This window comes from Bombus affinis, unplaced genomic scaffold (assembly GCF_024516045.1).
Source record: "Bombus affinis isolate iyBomAffi1 unplaced genomic scaffold, iyBomAffi1.2 ctg00000119.1, whole genome shotgun sequence".
NCBI lineage: Eukaryota > Metazoa > Arthropoda > Insecta > Hymenoptera > Apidae > Bombus > Bombus affinis.
This window is the reverse complement of record NW_026108853.1, coordinates 100,661-119,189: the sequence shown is the minus strand read 5'-3', so window position 1 is coordinate 119,189 and position 18,529 is coordinate 100,661. Positions and strand designations below refer to the sequence as shown.

Below are 18,529 nucleotides of genomic sequence, written 5' to 3'. Positions count from 1 at the left end.
CTATTTGTTCATATATTTAAGCCCTATATGCAACAAAGTGAACGTAGCATCAGCAAGCGTATTAATTGGACAACCACGAATTTTCACATATATTGCACGAAGATTCGTATATAACAATGATCACTGCCATAATCATGGTCAAACGTAGATGACGAGATTATGCATTAATTCACTTTAAAAATTACGCTAGTGACACTTGCGCAGTACTATTTGTTCATATATTTAAGCCCTATATGCAACAAAGTGAACGTAGCATCTGCAAGCGTGTTAGTTGGACAACGACGAATTTCGTTTCGCAAACACCGACACGTGATACATTTTGAAGTTACGTGGATGCGAGAGTAATTCGTTCCCTTAAATTGCTCAATTTCCATTTCTTTCGCCATGTATATTCGAGTATTGCATTTGAATTGCAGAGCAGTGGGAAGTAACGGCGCACGTCGTTGATATATCGACAGGAACATGAATTCTTTTTTCATAGGATGAATACTTTTTTCATCGAATTATTAAACCGAATCAAGTTTTCAAATCCAATCATTTAATTTCATCGTTTTACATCGAACGTTTCAATCTTTTTTCTTTTAAATACCTTACCTATATTTCATCTCGTTGAATATTCCATATTTTTAATGCTACTACCACTTATTGGTAATTTCAAATATGTAATTATCGTTCTGAAGTTAGAAATTCGAAATAACATTCGTCAGTATATGATTCTACGTTTTATATAGAGTAATAAAAATGATACAATGAGTTTCGGTAAATAACCAATAAAAATTTTTGTTCCTTTTTCTTTTTCTTTTTTTTTTTTTTTTTTTTTGGTTTTATGTATCCAAGGTCGAGAATAAACTATGTGCACGTTTCTTGTATTCGTTTCTTGTATTTTTATGAGGAATTCAGTCTTTTTACGCCACAAGAGTCTCAACGTTTTCGTTTTCACGCCTACGTTACGCTCGTTAAACACGTTCCAACAAGACCATGAATAAGGATAACAGCTTTAATGTTTTCACATGTTTGACACAATGTTTCACACAAAAACGTAGACTAAGAAGCATATGGCAGACCCATAGAACACCGGAGGACAAACGCAAACTAAACAACGCAACTAGAAAACTATCCTAAACTATAAAAAACTACAATAATGACCGTTTTCACAAATATCTCGCCAGCTTGTCCCCCACAGCCGACTCCAACTACTCACTATGGAAGGCCTCCAGGAAACTCACGCGCCTCCCACAAATAATACCTCCAATCCGCCGTCCGCAGGGTGGATGGGCGCGTAGCCCTATAGAAAAAGCCAACCTATTTGCCAAACACTTGACTGAAGTATTCCAACTCCATTCCTCCATAGCTGCAGCGGACGTTACCGAATATCTGCACACTCCCTTCCAAATGTCCCCTCCTATTGAACCCTTCACTTCTTCAGAGATCATAGAAGCAATCAGTCGCCTAAACCCCAAGAAAGCAGCAGGTCACGACCTAATAGGAAATAAAGCAATCAAGGAACTTCCGATAAAAGGGATTGCACTCATCGCATCAATCTTTAACGCTATCCTCCGCCTTCAACACTTTCCCTAGGCTTGGAAAATCCCACTGATCACCCTCATCCCTAAACCCGGTAAACCAATATATGAAACCAGCTCCTATCGCCCAATCAGTCTTTTACCTACCCTGTCTAAACTATTCGAGAGGATGCTCACGAATCGTCTCCTTCCACTCCTAGAAGAATTGAAAACACTCCCAGACCACCAATTCGGCTTCCGAAAACAACACTCAACAGTAGAGCAAATCCACCGCATAACCCACATGATCAGCCAAACCCTTGAAAAGAAAAAATACTGCTCAGCGGTATTCCTAGACATCCAACAGGCATTCGACAAAGTATGGCATAAAGGGCTACTCTACAAGCTCAAAAAGATCCTACCTCATCCATACTACTCCATCTTAAAATCCTACCTAACCAACAGACAATTCATAGTTAAATGTCTAGGCGCCACTTCCGCAACATTCCCAATAGAATCCGGCATACCCCAAGGTAGTGTCCTTGGACCCCTACTGTTTTCCATCTACACTGCCGACTTACCTATAGCAAACGAGGTAACAATAGCAACATTTGCCGACGACATAGCACTATTAGCTACCCACGCAGACCCGGCAATTGCCTCATCCACTCTCCAGCGAAGTATCGACACCATGGAAAAGTGGTTCCAAAAATGGGGTTTCAAAATAAACGAAAAAAAATCCTCTCATGTAACCTTCACGCTCCGAAAACAAACCTGCCCCCAGGTCACCATTAACAACACAATAATCCCAAGCAAGGACTCCGTAAGATACATGGGCATGACCCTGGACAGGAGGCTAACTTGGAAAAAACATATCTCAGAAAAAACAAAGCAACTAAAGGAAAAATTAAGAAAATTCTATTGGTTCACGGGCCGACGCTCCAAACTAAACATACAGAACAAAATAATCCTCTACAAGGCCGTAATAAAACCTGTCTGGACCTATGGAATCCAACTATGGGGAACAGCAAGTAATTCCAACATTGAAATACTCCAACGCTTCCAATCGAAAACGCTAAGATCCCTATCAAATGCACCCTGGTATGTTACCAACGAAACAATCCACCGTGACATCAAGATACCTACAGTCAAAGATGAAATACACAAGTCCAGAAGCAGATATAACACAAGAGTCAACAACCACCACAACCCACTAGTCACCCAACTACTGGACACGACGGACCGATCTACATTTATCATATTTTATATAAAATTAGAAGGGACCTTTAAAAAATTGCATGCAACAACACACTTACAGGTACTCTTGAATTAGTTTTTCTACATGTCCGATTATGTCTTTATATGTATATGTCAATTCAAATTTATTTTCTTAAATGTCCCTTAATGAAAAACTAACACTTCATATTAACTTTGAACTTTTGAGTTCTTAGAATATTCTGATTTAGTCACTGGCTGTACCATAAATTCATTTACAGATATTATATTTCCACCAAGAGCTAGTTTTATTATGAGCCTTCCTGCATCATCATCGAATCCTTCTATTTGACCATAATTATTACTTTGTTCTCCAGCTATAATTTTCACAAATGTTCCTTTCTCGATTTTAACTTCTTCCTCTTCTTTTTTGAAATCTGTATTTTTCTTCTGCAATGCTACTTTGTCTGCTCCAAGACCCATACCTTTTGGTCGTAATTCTGGTATGACAGCTGCTACTAATCTGTAATAGTTAGAATAAACGATTGTGAAATAAAAAATGATGTTCTCTGTTTACTTTCCAATAAGTGATGTATTAAATACATATAATTAATTTAATCCAGAGTAAAATTCATACTTTTCATTTCAACCAATTCCCTTTCCTGGTTGCCATCCCATTCCCCTTAACATTGCTACACCAAAAGCATCAATAGGAATTTTTTCATAATCTTCTAACGTAGACTGAAAAATACAAAACGATATTTATAATATGCAAATGTAATACATCTGTGCATTGCACATCAATATGTTGATAACGTACCTGTTCTTTGCCTCTTAATGATTCATCTTCTACTAAAGGTAAAGTTAAATCATTTGTTTTAGTTTCATATTTATTCTTTGACTTAAGTTCCCCAATGATTTCTTTAGTCGCTTGCTCTTCTAAAGTAACAACTTTATTTTCACTATCTTCAACTGGCTCTTTCTTTATTGATATTATTGGCGATGTTTTTCCATTAGATAGCTTTGATTTTGCCTCGTTAACACTAGCGTCTCCTACCTTTTCCTTATCTGCCTTCGGAAGGAAAATGTCTGCATCTATTTTATTAAGAATTCTATCATGCCAGGTTTTTGAACCTAGTAATGGAATAATTAGAGGTTCATCTTTTTTTTCTTCCTCATTGAAATAAAAAAATTGTTTTCAAATATATATATTCCGCTATTGGTGATTTTTATAGGTTAGGTTGAGGTTATATGTTTCTTGATTATAAATTTTACTTTTTGAACTCACCCTATTACTTTAATACCTTTCTCATCAAGGCATTCAATGTAATCAACTTTCTTTTTTTCTTGTGGAATAGCATTTTTTAACACAGGTTTCTTAATAGATTTCGCAAAACCGAAGGAAATCTTCTTTCCTTCTTCTGCCATTTATTTGTTATTTTAACACTGACTTATAGATCAATACACATGTATATACTAGACATAAAGATTGATGTCACTTGAATCTACGTACATGAATCTGATATCTTATTATACTTTATTAATCTACTCAAAATTACTTGCACATTACTAAAATTTCATTCCGACAATGTATCAAGCGTCTGAATAAGTGACATTAAAGTAAACATATATCAAAGAGGAAATAAGAAGAACTGACGCCTATGGTTTTCTATGTTACAGAGCTAGTGCTGCATCATACGGCCAAATGCCGAAGGTGGCTTATGCTAGTATATACCTGCCTATACGTTTCAATGAGAAAATCGATATTATGTGTTCATGTGAAAATTCACATTTCCCTAGGAGCTGTATTTTGATAGATTTAAGCTTCTAATGGAGCATTTTAAACGTATAGAGTATACTATGAAGTAGATAGTAGTGCGGATCATTTTATATTCATAGAAAGTTTGAATGTATAGAAATGTACAAAATGCTCATGATATGCAAAAATATGCAAAATATTCAAAGTAAACCAATCATCAAAAAGTTTAGAAGGTGAAACAAATTTCTTTAATAACACCTAGATTAATTTTTATTTGTTAACAATCCCATATATAACCATAGCTTTCGCCCGGCGCATATACGCGCCCATACATGCGTCAATAAGATAAGAGGAAATAAAAGACAAATTATCGATAAAATACACTAACACATATGTAATACGTGGAGATATTACCACTCAGATTACACATATTATATATTATAAGGGAATATGTATACCACGTATATATGTAGAACGAACATTTCAAACTTGTTTATAGCCCGTGCGAACACATAAATGCACGCACACGAACAATTTTTCGAACGATAATTATATTAATAATTTATAACCATTTATATTTTTATATTTTTATATTTTTATATTTTTATATTTTTATATTTTTATATGATAAGCATTTATATTTTTTAAAATATGTTCTTATGGCATACATATTTATTCCACGCTTCATATCTATCCACATCCGTAACTGTAGGTGACATTGTTTTTTAACAATTTTGCTATTATTTCATAATTCTTTAATTCATATTTCAAAGTCGTAACAGATGTTTCTTTTTTTTTTTTTTTTTTTTTCAAGTTTTTCCCATATTGGACTTATTTCGAGCAGCCATGCTTGCTTACAAAGCAATTTTATATCCACGCAAGAATATTTTTCAGTAGATTTTATTATGTGGTTTACAACATCCATATTCTCTAATAACTGGTTGCTAAGGTATAATTTGAACATACCAAGTCGAGTAACTTCATTTGGTAATGATACGTATATTTTCTTTTCAAGGCATCTGCGTAAAGCTGCATCAATGTCCCTAATAATATATTTACAATAAATATTATTGTTCTGTTATATTAATAATAACAAAGGAATATTCCGCACAACACAATAATTAAGATTAAGATAATGAATAATTATGATATTAAGATATTTTCTACTTAGAAAACATTGAAATAGCGTGATATACATAGCAAGGGCAATTAGTTGCAGCCAAAAGAACTACATTAGAATTTTCGTTAGATACTAATCCATCCAATCTAGAAAGAAGTTCTGATCTGAATCTCTTTGCAGGTTCAGACAATGTACAGTTTACTCCTTTATTTGTGCCTATCCAGTCAATCTCGTCGATAAAAATAATTGTAGGCGAAAAATTATAGGCAAGTTCAAATAAAACCTGTTCAGTTTAACAAATGTATTAATGTAACTATTCTATTTATATATGATTATTATTATATATGATATATTCCAGAATCTCTTCTTCATAGACAAAGGAAATCAACTTACACGGATATACTTCTCGGAATCACCTCTCCATTTGCTCACCAATGAGCTGGCCGTTATGTTAAAAAAGGTGCATTGACATTCCAGGGAGAAAATGGGCCTTTAAAAAAGATAAGGTACTTGAGGAGATACACAATGGCCTCCTTAATAGCAGATTTACATTCCTCTAGGCCTACGATGTTGTCCCAATATACATTTAATTTTGTCAGTATGATTTCCTACGACAATACAAAGATGAAATGGCGCATAATCTCCGTATTAATTTCCGTAAGTGTTATGTAATTCGTTATTTAAAGCTTTACTGAAATCAGTATTTACAATACGTATATTAATCGAAAATAACTTACGCATGAAATGTCTTCAATAATCTTCCATAATTCCAGATTGTCTATATAAAGCTTCTGAGCCTATTTTGATATCTTTGATTGCGTGGATTGTTCCATTAAGATGTTAAATAGCTCTCCTCTTCTGATGAAGATTCATCGCTTTCATTGGCGAAAATTGATGTCACTGTCATTGCGAGATTAATATCATCCGTAGCATCACCCCTCATCTTCTGTTGTGCATTCCTCCCTTTCACAGACCCAGATACAGACTCAATTCTCGTTTGTTTGCTAACAGATTTGACACGTTTTACTACTTCTTCAAAGATTGAATGATATTGTAATCGATACGTTGAATACGTTGAGAACGTTGAATAGTGTTAAATAATTTAAATTCTTACACTTTGTTCGCATTTGTCATTTCCCTCGTCTTTATTTCCTTTTCAGTTATTTTCTTGCACAATATAGGATATTTTTGGAATTTCATCTTGTAATAATAATTTTCATATTCTGTAAGAATAATTTCCAAATCGACGTTGTCGCAGACTCGATATTTCCGAGGTAGACGAGCTTCCCGGATTAATACATCGCTAATGTCTACATATCTAAAAAATATAATTTTTAATTCATTGAACAAATTTTATGCTATGAGTACACACTATACGATAATCATCAATTAACTGTTTTATTTCTAGGTAAGACAGACAAAAAGAATGTACTGTCTATTTATTATTATATAAATCCTCGGCGATAATTTTTTGCCTTCTGCCTTTTAATTTCTAATTTTTAAAGTTTGAATTTAAATATATTTTCATTTATAACTAGTTAATCTACGTTATCGATTGAGTTACTCTATAACTACTGAGTTACCGATGTCGATTTTCAAATTTTGGTTCCTTCCCCTCTTTCCGCACTAATTTCTATTTCGATTGGTCGCCGATATTATTCGAAAAAATTGCAACTAAGAAGATATCTAAATATATACACATAATATAAATATATAAACATAATTTTGTTATCTACTATCTTGATACGTGCAAAGATAAATCTTAATGATATATAATACAGCGTAAATGGTTATAAATAATTAATTATTGACAATAATTATAAGAATTATCGAAAGAAAAAATCATAGATACTATGTGCGAGTGTAAAATATCACAAAAAATGAACAACAATTGTGAAAAACGCAATATGGCAAATCAATGACAAAACACACTCATGACTGTCATGGAAGTTCCAAAGTCTTTTCGCAAATTATGAGATATCTTATTTGTGGTACCTTGCAGCGATAAATCACCGTTCATTGTAATAGTTTTAAATGTGATAATGATATCCTTGTATTGACTATCGTTTTTCGATAGTTACGAGAATTTTCGTTTATTACTTTGAGACAATCCGTCACTTCCTTTCTCTTATAAAGTTTCCCTTCAACTCCGTTGAAAACTGAGCATCAAACAGGAGACGAACGATTTGTTGTCATGGCAATGTTAGTTCACACGTAAGCAGGGTGCGAATATAATGATGGAATAGTCGAATCCTGTCTACTGTATAGTAAGATGGATGCGACATGGAAATAGAAAGAGAAGGCTGTATATAAGCATTTTCTGTCCTTGTTTAATCAGGCATGCACACTAGTGGACACTGACGGCGCTCGTTTACCGTTGTTACACATTTCCGGTACAAGTACGCGGGCATTAGAGAAGGACGGAACGGTCTCTCTCTTTACCCCTATATCGCGTTTTTAGTTCGCTCACGCGCTCTGTACTTATATCTATTACATTTCCACCATAAGCAGCGGCCGTGCAGTGACTTACAAAAGTTTCGAACTCGCGGACGTTTAATCACGTTCCCTACTCCGAAGGGGTAAGTACAAAGTTGCTCGTCTCAGTACTCTTGTTAGAAGTTTTATCATCTTTTTCATTTCGTGGCTACAAGTTTCCCAGGAAATTCTTATCGTTTTACAAGGGCTGTGGGACACAGTGACGTCAGCTATCGATCATATACGCGAATTTGTTGTAAATTAATTAGGAGAATATCTGGAGTTGTTTATCGTTGCCAGCTGTAAAATATTAGAATTTTTCATTCATAATTGTCATATTTTCGACTCTTCCGTTGCCAAGACCATCTTGAAAGATTTTTGGTATGTTCCATCACCCTTGTTAAAAGTGTGCCCATTGGTTAGCTATATTGATTTTAAAAACCAATACGTATATCAAGTTTATTATTTAACAGAAACAAAGAAATTCGTTTTATTAACGAATTTTCGATGTTTCTTCTCAATTTCCTTTAGCATCGAACGAAGAACATTATTTGATCAAACGTTTCATCGTTCAGATTATATTTCGTTTAAAAAGATTGAAATTGATATTGAGATAAAATCAAAAAGTATCCGTTGTTCTCGAACATTCTAGTATTCCTTCGCCGCCCGGGAGAAAGACAGGTATGAAGAAAGAGGATATTTTTTTTTATTAACTTTTTAATATTGATATTTCGACAAATATTGACGTGTGCAGTGAGAAAATCGAGTGAAATTTTCAATAATATCGTTTTAATAATTTGTGAAACGAATTAGTTTGGTTTTTTCCATTTTTATTAGTTTCCGTCAGTGCTGATTGACGCGCCACTCCAGTTTCCATTTCCGTTTCTCGAAATTTCCTACGTCCTTGGTCTTTGGGACTCTTTGCCCAGGTAACTGCATTGCTTCTGGGTACGTCTCACCGTTCGGGTCTCTCGAGCTTTCGGTGTCAGTTGTTACCGTTGAAGGAAGAGAAGCTAGTGACGGATATTATCGGATAAATCGTTTATTCTGGAAAAGTTCGAGTAAGTTCGTTCTGTTTGAATAAATCAAGACATAGATCAATTTTTATCGTATCATCGTGATTCGCCATGTCGTACGTTTGGTTTCGGGATACCATATGTTTTTAATTTGGTACTTTTAATTTGACATTTTACGCCTATAATCGTGACAGGAAGATACTTTCAGTGAATTATAAATATTTTAAATTATAAATTATAAATATTTGTTATAAATTACAATCATACTACGGGGAAAAGTGAAACATATGTTTTCTTGTGGAACGATTCATGTGATAGTAAATTATTCGAAGCATAATAATGCAATTATTTCTGTGTTATTGCTTTATCGAAGCATAATAAAGCATTAAACATCTATACGGTAACATTTACGGACGAATATTGGGGTAATATTATCGCGTCGCTTTAATCTGGCATTTAATGCTTTGATTGCGGTCTTTGAAATGGCATCACAGATGCTGGTATAATATCACACGAAAAAGGAAGGACCACCAAGTGCACCAGTGCGTTGCAGCCATCGGGGGTGGCTTTGACGCCGGTGCCGAGGAGAGGCGCAGAACGTGTTCGATCGACCCGCGAACGCAGCCCGTGCTCGTACTGCGACAGAGTTCGTTTCAGTTAGTCTCAGTCGCTGTTTGCCCGTCGACAGCGTATAGTCGCGCCGGCCAACGATTATTTTTTTCTTTTTTTGTTTCTCGATAATTCTCTCGCAACGTTCTATACGTACACGTTCTATACGTACACCATCAGTTTATCGCGTGATCATTGTTCCCGCTTCCCCTACCTTTTGTCACGTCCTTCAAAGAAGATTTCCCTTCAGTTTTTTGTTGTTTGGGGAAAATTCATCGCTCGGACACATGGATTTATCGACACGACGGTTTATCGAGGCATCAGCGTGATGTACTTTTCAAGTTTCATATTTTCTCTATGATACTTTCTAAGGAGAATTTAGAATTCGAAAGATATCAATTTCCAGGAAATATAGGTCTTTATGAGACCATCGATAGGTTTGAATTTAATTAACTCTCTTATAATTGGTATTTCAATTTTTTAATTCCTTAAATTTAGCTTTCTTTAGACGATATAACGCGGGCATTTTATGATATATCCAATATATTCGTATATATTTTACTTTATACATTCGATAAATTTCCTTGGTTGGCCGGCCTGCAACCCACATACGGCACTTAATAAAAATTTGTTTCGTTAGAGGTCGGTGTTTGTTCATCTTCGTCATAAAAATGTCATGACGTCATATCATATCACAAGGGTTCTTCTGAAAGCTAGATATTCGATAACAAGATTAATGGTCTTCGGTAGCTTGCAATGTCAAGCTTTGAACTGGCGGGATCGCCTTGCTGTCAAATCGCCATTCAGCAGCGACCATATTCTTTAACTACGTTCAAGACGTATATCACGCTACAGGAACCATCAAAGGAGGATAATTGCAAGTTAGTTGCCCCTTAGAAACGAGACAGTTGGTTGTTACTTGTTATCCGTAGTTGGTAGTTGTTCTCCTTAGTCGCCACATATTATAAAGACGACATTCATAGTCACCAGTTGCCTTCGCTAATAGTTTCTTGTTGTCTGTAGTTAGTTCTCGTCATCGCTATGTATTCCATCAACCACGTAAAATTTAACATATAGGATTTTATTCTTTTTTATTCTTTCTGTAGGAAGATTCTTTAAGTAATATGAATTTAAGTAACTATTTTATGATACAATAAAGTGGAAAAACGATTATTTTACGTAACGTAATGTTTTAAAGAACATTGAATTTAAAGGATTCAGATAGATATCTTAAACGTAATTAAACCCTCCATATCGTAACAAATTAAAAGAAATTGCGCAAGAAAGTACAAATACATTTAATGCATAAAACATATATTTAAAATCCAAATGTAGGCGTTGACGCGTGCGTGCTACATGTTCGAAACGTTCGTTACATCCGCGATAAAATTTGTAACGACGAAGAAGCTTAACATATGGTGTGCTTCAAGACGATAGTAAAAAGTGTTGGCGGATTTTTCGAAATTTCTTCCATTCTTAATAAAAATATATTGTATAAATATAGTAAGATTTTTCAAATTTAAATAGTTATAATGATTTGAAACTTTACAATCGTACGGTTCTGTTTTATCCTTTGAATATACCTGTCATTTTCATATCTCCTTTTAACTAAACTAAATATTTGGAAATCCTATAATTTGTACACTTCTATTTGTGAATAAGATCGATGAAATTAACGCGTAACTATGCTTTCAATAATGGCTTCGATGTATTGCTCACCATTATGGCGGATTAACGTCTCTAAGTGATCGACCTTAATCACTAAATGGCAGCCGCGATTCAGTGGTAGAGCCTTACACATGACGGACATTGCAAGCGCTTGTAAGACGTCTATCGTGAAACGTTTCCAATAGCATCGATTACGACGACGGTGAAATCCGAATAGAAATATATATCGCGTATCGCTTCAGTCTGACATGTCTTAAAATAGAATCACAATTTTTCGTTCTTAAATAAAAAAAAAAAAAAAAAATAAGAAAAAAGAAAAAAAGTCTATAAAAATTATATGCAAATAAAATAGATAAATGGATAAATGGTTGTACAAATTTATAAAACAGATATTACAAATATACGTAAATAAATTATATATTTATAAGTTGTTTGTTTAAATATCTGTTTGTTTAAATAAATAAAAGGGATATTTACGACTTACAATGAACGTAGTCCTGTTTTTAGTTTTAAACAAAGCAAAAACGGATAACAACTTTTTAAAATGTAAAACTCAACGCAACAGTGGTTTGTTTTAATTAATCAATAACGTTCAAAGTTAATTAATTTAGAGTGGTTTGTACATTTTGTATGCTCGCCGTATTTTAACGTTTGATGTGTAACGTTTGATGTAGTACTTGATGCCCGAAAAATCGAAAAATAATTAAATTTGATCGTTTCGTCGAATTTACAAGTGTGTATATTCGTGTGAAATCCTATGTGCTTGTGTATGCTGATGTGAAAGGCGGTAATATATTTTTCTTTTTTCGATTATTGTTGTCAACTTTTGTGTGGAATAAATCAATTCCGTGAATAGAAGTGCAATCAATACAGCTTACTATGAAATGATAGCACAACAACAGTACATATCGCCATTGACGTCAGCTTCACAAAATTTCTCGAGTATCGAGGTCGTCCATTTGGGTTATGAATTTATTTCCAAAATGCCACAAGCACGAATATCTTATGGAAATCCACTGTATTTCCACTGTAATTTTTAATAATCAGATTCCATATTGTATGCTACGATTCGAGGAAAATCCGCAGCTAATTATTATCTTTGCTGCCTTTAAATACCATAAATAGTCGTCCGTAAATTTTAAAAGATTTTCTGTGCCATACTTATATTGTGTATTTTAGTCTTAAGGTGCGGGTCGTGTTCAATTAATCGAAAGTGATGAAACTGTAATGGGTCACGATAGTCAAATATTAAAAATGGTCTCGTTGGCTACATTTAAAATCTTTACGAGATATATATGCATAGTACGTTGCTACTAGCAACGGGTAGCGATGAGCAATAGAGAACAGTACCTTCCTTATCTCGTCGTGATTATGTACATACCAGTAATGCACAGTACTCGTACTGAATATCTTACAACATCTACATAGATTTTCAGATTTGTTTCGAATATTACCAGCATAACCATGATAGTAGAATTCTGTTACAGTATTAATTCTATAGTGCCGTTATGCATAATACAGCCCTAAAATGTTTCTACAAATATACGAATATTTTCGTCAGCTACTATATTCCAACCATGGCTTATTATGAAAGGAAATATATAACGAAATTACTTGTTTTTTTAGACTAAATTAGTTTAATTTGAATAATTTTAGTAATTGTGTAGGATCGAACAACAACTTATCATTAGCTTCACTCGAGACTTGATTGCACGTAGCAACGTAATTGCGTTGGAACTGAGGGTAGAAAACAATGTCAACCGTTAGACGCGTCTGTCTGGCGAATGTGTAACGCGTGAATAATAGATGGCGGCAATCACGTGAACCCTACTTATAGCTGTTTCGGCTTATATCGTAGCATTCAACCTAGGGTAAAACGATAGGGATCATTAGAAGTTGAAAGGCCGGCTGATCAGCCTCATTTTGTTCCATTTTTTAATCAAGCGATGAATCGACAAATTGTACAGATTTCGATGGTTATCACAGTTCTCTGGGAATTTTCAAGCGCGGTTCGTCGAATTTAGTCGGATTGGCTACAGACTCTTTTACGAGCAGCTTGAAACTCGATCTAGTTTCGAGAAAATGAAAAATTCGTTTTATCTCTTTGCTTCCCTGTTCCTTCCTTCCTCTTTTTTTTTGCTTTTTACATTGCGTTAAGACCGGCTAAATAATATTGATTGCCATGGACGTTGGCTGGTTCAAAATCACTGACATCGACGATAACAAAAGTAAGTTTGATGATCATTTATCTGAGCCGGTGTTATTCGACTTGAGCTCTGCACATTTGTTAATATTATTCTAGTAGGGATGAGATACTACAAATTTTAAATAACTTCGATTAAAATTATATTATAAAAATTATATTACATTAACGTTTAGAAGTCAATAAAGTGGAAAGAATTACGCGAGATAATGTAAATATAAATTACATTACAAGGAAACAATACGGCTAGGTAATTTGAAACATTCTGGCTAAAATTGCATTCTTTCAAAGTTAGGACGTACAGTATTTACAAAGCAGATTAAGTATCAAATGGGGTACTTAAGAAAATTCATGTTATCATTCTTTAGTAAACATTTTCAGGTTATAGCCTTCTGCAAAAGCTGCTTTTCGTTACGTTAACGTATTCATTATTAATATTAATCATATTGTTCTTATCTCCTAGGGGCATAACAATCCATTTTTATATTGTGTTAAAGCTAAATTTCTATTATATTTTCGCAAAATTTTCTTTCGTTTTATAGAGAAATGATAGATACACAGCATTTTTTGTTTTATGTTATTTTATATTAAATTGGAGAAAGGTGGATCGCACATAATTGAATAAAATAATATAATGCAAAAAATATCGTACATCTATCATTTCTTTATAAACCGAAAGAAACTTTTGGAACAACCTAATATTTCTCTCCAACGACACTTCTACGATGTTAAAATATTTGATAAAAATATTTGATAAAAATATTAAGAAATTCTAATATTGATTTAAACGTATCGATTTATTTACTTTTCGCTGCCAGAAATTGTTAATTATGATTTCCACTTGAAAGCGTATTTCATATTATGAGGATAAATGATCAAATTCATCTCTAATATACACGTTAGAGAGTCATTTATAGCTGCAATCCTGTTTACCGCTCATATTCCTGGAACTCGATAATTCACTAGGCGATTGCTTTAACCGTGCAGAATACATCCATAAATAATTAATCGCCATTAATATTCCATCGACTTTTGAAAATCCCTGATGTGATCTATTTCACGTGATGAGAATACGTGTAAAGTGAGGTTATTGCTTGATTATCTTTAGTCGAATAAATCGAGTGATTCAAATTATAATGCGGAAGAAAGTCAAAACTATGTATATTATTTTTTTCAATTTTTATGTATCATTTGACGGAAGGAAATTTCGTAAGTAAGGTTCACCTTCTTTAATGTCAATGATTTTGACATATGTTATTAAGCTCCAAATTCTAAGCAATCTTCTATATATATATATATATATATGTAGTATCTTAATGGGTCTTAGAGGAAAGGACAAGTAATGATGTTTTGATTTAATAAATAATGTTCGAAGCAACGAAATGATTACGATGCTGTCGTACGTCTTATTCTCATAGACGGCTTCCGACTTCCCGATTCACACTCTTCCGCTTCTACACTCGCTCGCTCTCGCTTCTCAAGTCACACTCTGCACACCTTTTGCATCCGTCTTCTCCGGCTTCTCAACTAACACTGCCTTTAGCGTCTCTTTGTCTTTTCCCGTCCTATCGGACACGTGTCCCGAAACGCCCGTGGCCAGAGTCACGCAGGCCCTTTCCACGAAACTATCCACTTAAAAAGAACCGACGACACATTGATGTACCCGACGATGCCGCGGCTCTCGCGGCATTGTTTATGGTTCGGCAGATATCTTAGGCCTTTTGTCCACGATACTACATATATAACATACGTATAATAGCCAAAGTTCAACTGCCAAGTATACGCAAAGCTTTTATTTTCAATTTATGCGACACCACTATGTTTCATGAATTTATTTGCTAACGGTATTGAAACAAATAACAAGCAGAGGACGAACTATCCGTGAACTGTTTTGCCAACGAATACGCTTCCAATATTTTCTGTTTGAGAAAACACACTTGTTGCTGTTGCAACTCCAAATATTTTTACAGCCGACGTTTTTGCCATGAATCATCGGCTAACATATAAAATAGAGAAAAGCCATAGTTGATTGTAATGGAAATTTAGAAAACCTGAAACTCGATATAGAAGGGAAAAATAAAGGAAAGGAAGGGAGAGATAATTGGAAGCTTGGGGCCAGGTTTAATTCACTGAAACCGGGCTGCTTGTGTCATCACGAAACAGAATTGCCAGTACGTCATTTCTGTGCTCCCGTCCTCGTAAAAACGGTTTCACTCGTTAAGAAAAAACGAATAGGCGGTGAAGAGAGAAAAAAGCAGACAGAGAGCGCTTTTAAAAAGCTGACGAAGCGTGCGTTGCCACAACGAGACACACGGTGCTATTTGTCGTTTTAAATTGCGCCGCAACTTGTTTTTCAGATCTTTGCTAGAGACACGTGAAAACACGTTGGAAGTATATTTCTTGTTTTTGTGGAATTTAGCTGGAAAATAAAAAATAACGTAAAACATGTACTTACGACTTACAGAGTAATTGAATGTATACACTATAATAACCAGCGATTTAAGGCTTTAAAAGATCGAAAAAAAAGAAAAGAAAAGAAGAAAGATAATATGTTGTGGCAGTCTAACTCGATCTAAGGAAATAGAGAGGGAGGGGGTTGGGGGGGGGGCAAAGCTTGTTAATCTGGAAAGAATACAAGCATCAATTTCAAGCACTTATAGAGAATCAAGCGGGCTTGTTAAGGTCGTAAGTTGGACAATTATCCCGTGTTAGGTTCAATCAGCTTAGTCCTACACAAAATTGATCGAATCATGTGAAAACAAATGTATTCTGATTTTTGTCGCAGATATTTCTGGTCTACGCACTCCAGTGCCCACAAAGCAGTTATTGAAACAGCTGATTTTCGCCTATTCTAGAGCGACAACATCCCCTGATCTTTTACAACCATGAAGGACCTGTACTCGAAAATACTTGCAATTCTCATCTGCTTGCAGGTTATTTTCGTCACTTTCTTCCCGTCAGGGGCTGGTAAGTTGATACTGATTAATTATACCATCGAAATTCTATATAATGGCTACAAAAAATATTTGCATCATTACCCTCATTTCCTAACGAAGCGCGTTTTTTTACCAAGTTTTATATTTCATTTCATAGTATCAAATCTCTGTAGTTACACGAAAGTATTAAATGATAGGAAACTTGATATACACGAATTTAATTAATTAATAAGTTAGTCGATATACAGCCATTATTATTTCATGTGAAATATTACAACGTCAAAAACTTAACGTTCTTGTACGTACAGTATTAATCACAAATTGTAAGAATGTTTACTGATAAGCAAAATAGATAATATGGAAAACGCAGACCTATGGAAAGAGAATTCCTGACATTAGACAGGAATACGCGATTGCACGAAATATTTTATGGTATGTCTGACATGGAGAATATATGCGGCGAAGTACGAAAAATTCATCCTGAGATATGTATACGACCTACGCGGTACGGGACGTGTTATAAATGGTTTTCGCCACTCAGCCGTATTTGAATTTGTGAACACGATCGAACAAATGACGCGACAATTATTAATTGCCGTCTCTGCCTTAGTAACGATTCGCGTTGGAACGAGGTCGAATCGTTCCGATTCCACGCGCGATTAACAAATAATTACAGTGGACATCAATTACTTGGATGACCTTCGTCATTTCAGCTTAAAACGATTAATTTGATCAAACCAACCAATTATTTCAATTAATACAATCTGCACTTTAAATTCGCACGTCTTGTGTATACACACCGGGCCAGAGAAAAGTTTTCATTCGTTCGAGTAGAACCTTCGTAGTCCTTGAGGACGCGTGTCGCTTCTCGTGCACCTAAAGTTTCGCTCAAATTAACCGATTTATTTGAATTCGAGCGAGTGAAAACCTCTTTGTCACCGTGAGTTTGTTACTTAATTGATACTCTTAGATGCCCTTTGCTTTCAATCTCTTACATCCATTCTTAATTAGTCAAGTCGTTTGACTTTTGACAAGTATTTTGAAACCATTTTACTAACACGAACCTACTTTTTTACTTGAGATTATCCGCTATTTTTATTCAAATGTATATGTACGTATATACACTTTTGAATTTTAAACGAACCTTCTATTATACCTATATCCTTTAAGTGCCGTTTTAAGTTTCAAGAGACTTTAACTCGGATAGCTCGACTTGGAGTTCTAACGTATACTGTAAAGCACACTTGCGAAGTAAAACAGCAAACACGATATAAAAACTTTTTGCCCATGTAAGAAATCGAATAACCTATTTCAACGGTGCTTTAATCTCATCGATGAAGCATCGATGCAACGAAGGAGCATCGTGATAGCCGCAATGCGGATCCGTTGAACAAAAATTTCCTGGTACGGTCGTTTTCGTAATGTTATTAACCGTTTTAGTGTCGGATGTTTCAAGACTCCGTATCGGTTTGTGCTGTGCAGCGCGATAGCGCTTCGTTTATTTATTTGCGAGTAGTACCGATCGACGCGATCGCGCTGCCCTTTTTCATCCTGTTTTTTTCATCGAAATATACCGTTCGACGTGCTCGCGCTTCATTTCATCGGTTATACTGGAAGCGTTACAACAAACACTCAAAAGTTTGCGAAATATTTATGCTCTGCGTTTCGTTTGTGTGATAACATTCTATAATGCAGGATTTGGTTTTCCGATTCAAGAGGTAATTTTTTATATTGGTTTTTTTTTTTATTTGGTTTATGATTATTTGAAAAACGAGTAATTACGAGAGGAAACTCTGATATGACTCGCGACGAGCACGCTTGAGCGCGTTGCGAATTAATGATCGTGACCATACATCGTGGCACAATTTACCACGGTACGCGAATAGAGTGATCACGCTGCGTGGCGTTAAAACGGTTAGCGTAACTGCGCGTACGATTGTCGAGTGACAAAGATATTGACGCTGGTAATCGTTTTCAGTGCATTTAGGAGGAAACTGTACTGATTTCGAAGGACGATCTGTCTTAC

The 18,529-nt window shown here is 34.9% G+C and overlaps 1 long non-coding RNA gene across 1 annotated transcript; it reads left to right on the top strand.

Moving 5' to 3' along the window:
* Positions 1-6,104: 6,104 nt before the first annotated feature.
* On the top strand, positions 6,105-6,703 carry LOC126927474 (uncharacterized). The gene is made up of 2 exons (XR_007715517.1): positions 6,105-6,253; positions 6,370-6,703. It is a non-coding gene; the product is annotated as an uncharacterized LOC126927474 (long non-coding RNA).
* Positions 6,704-18,529: the final 11,826 nt, after the last annotated feature.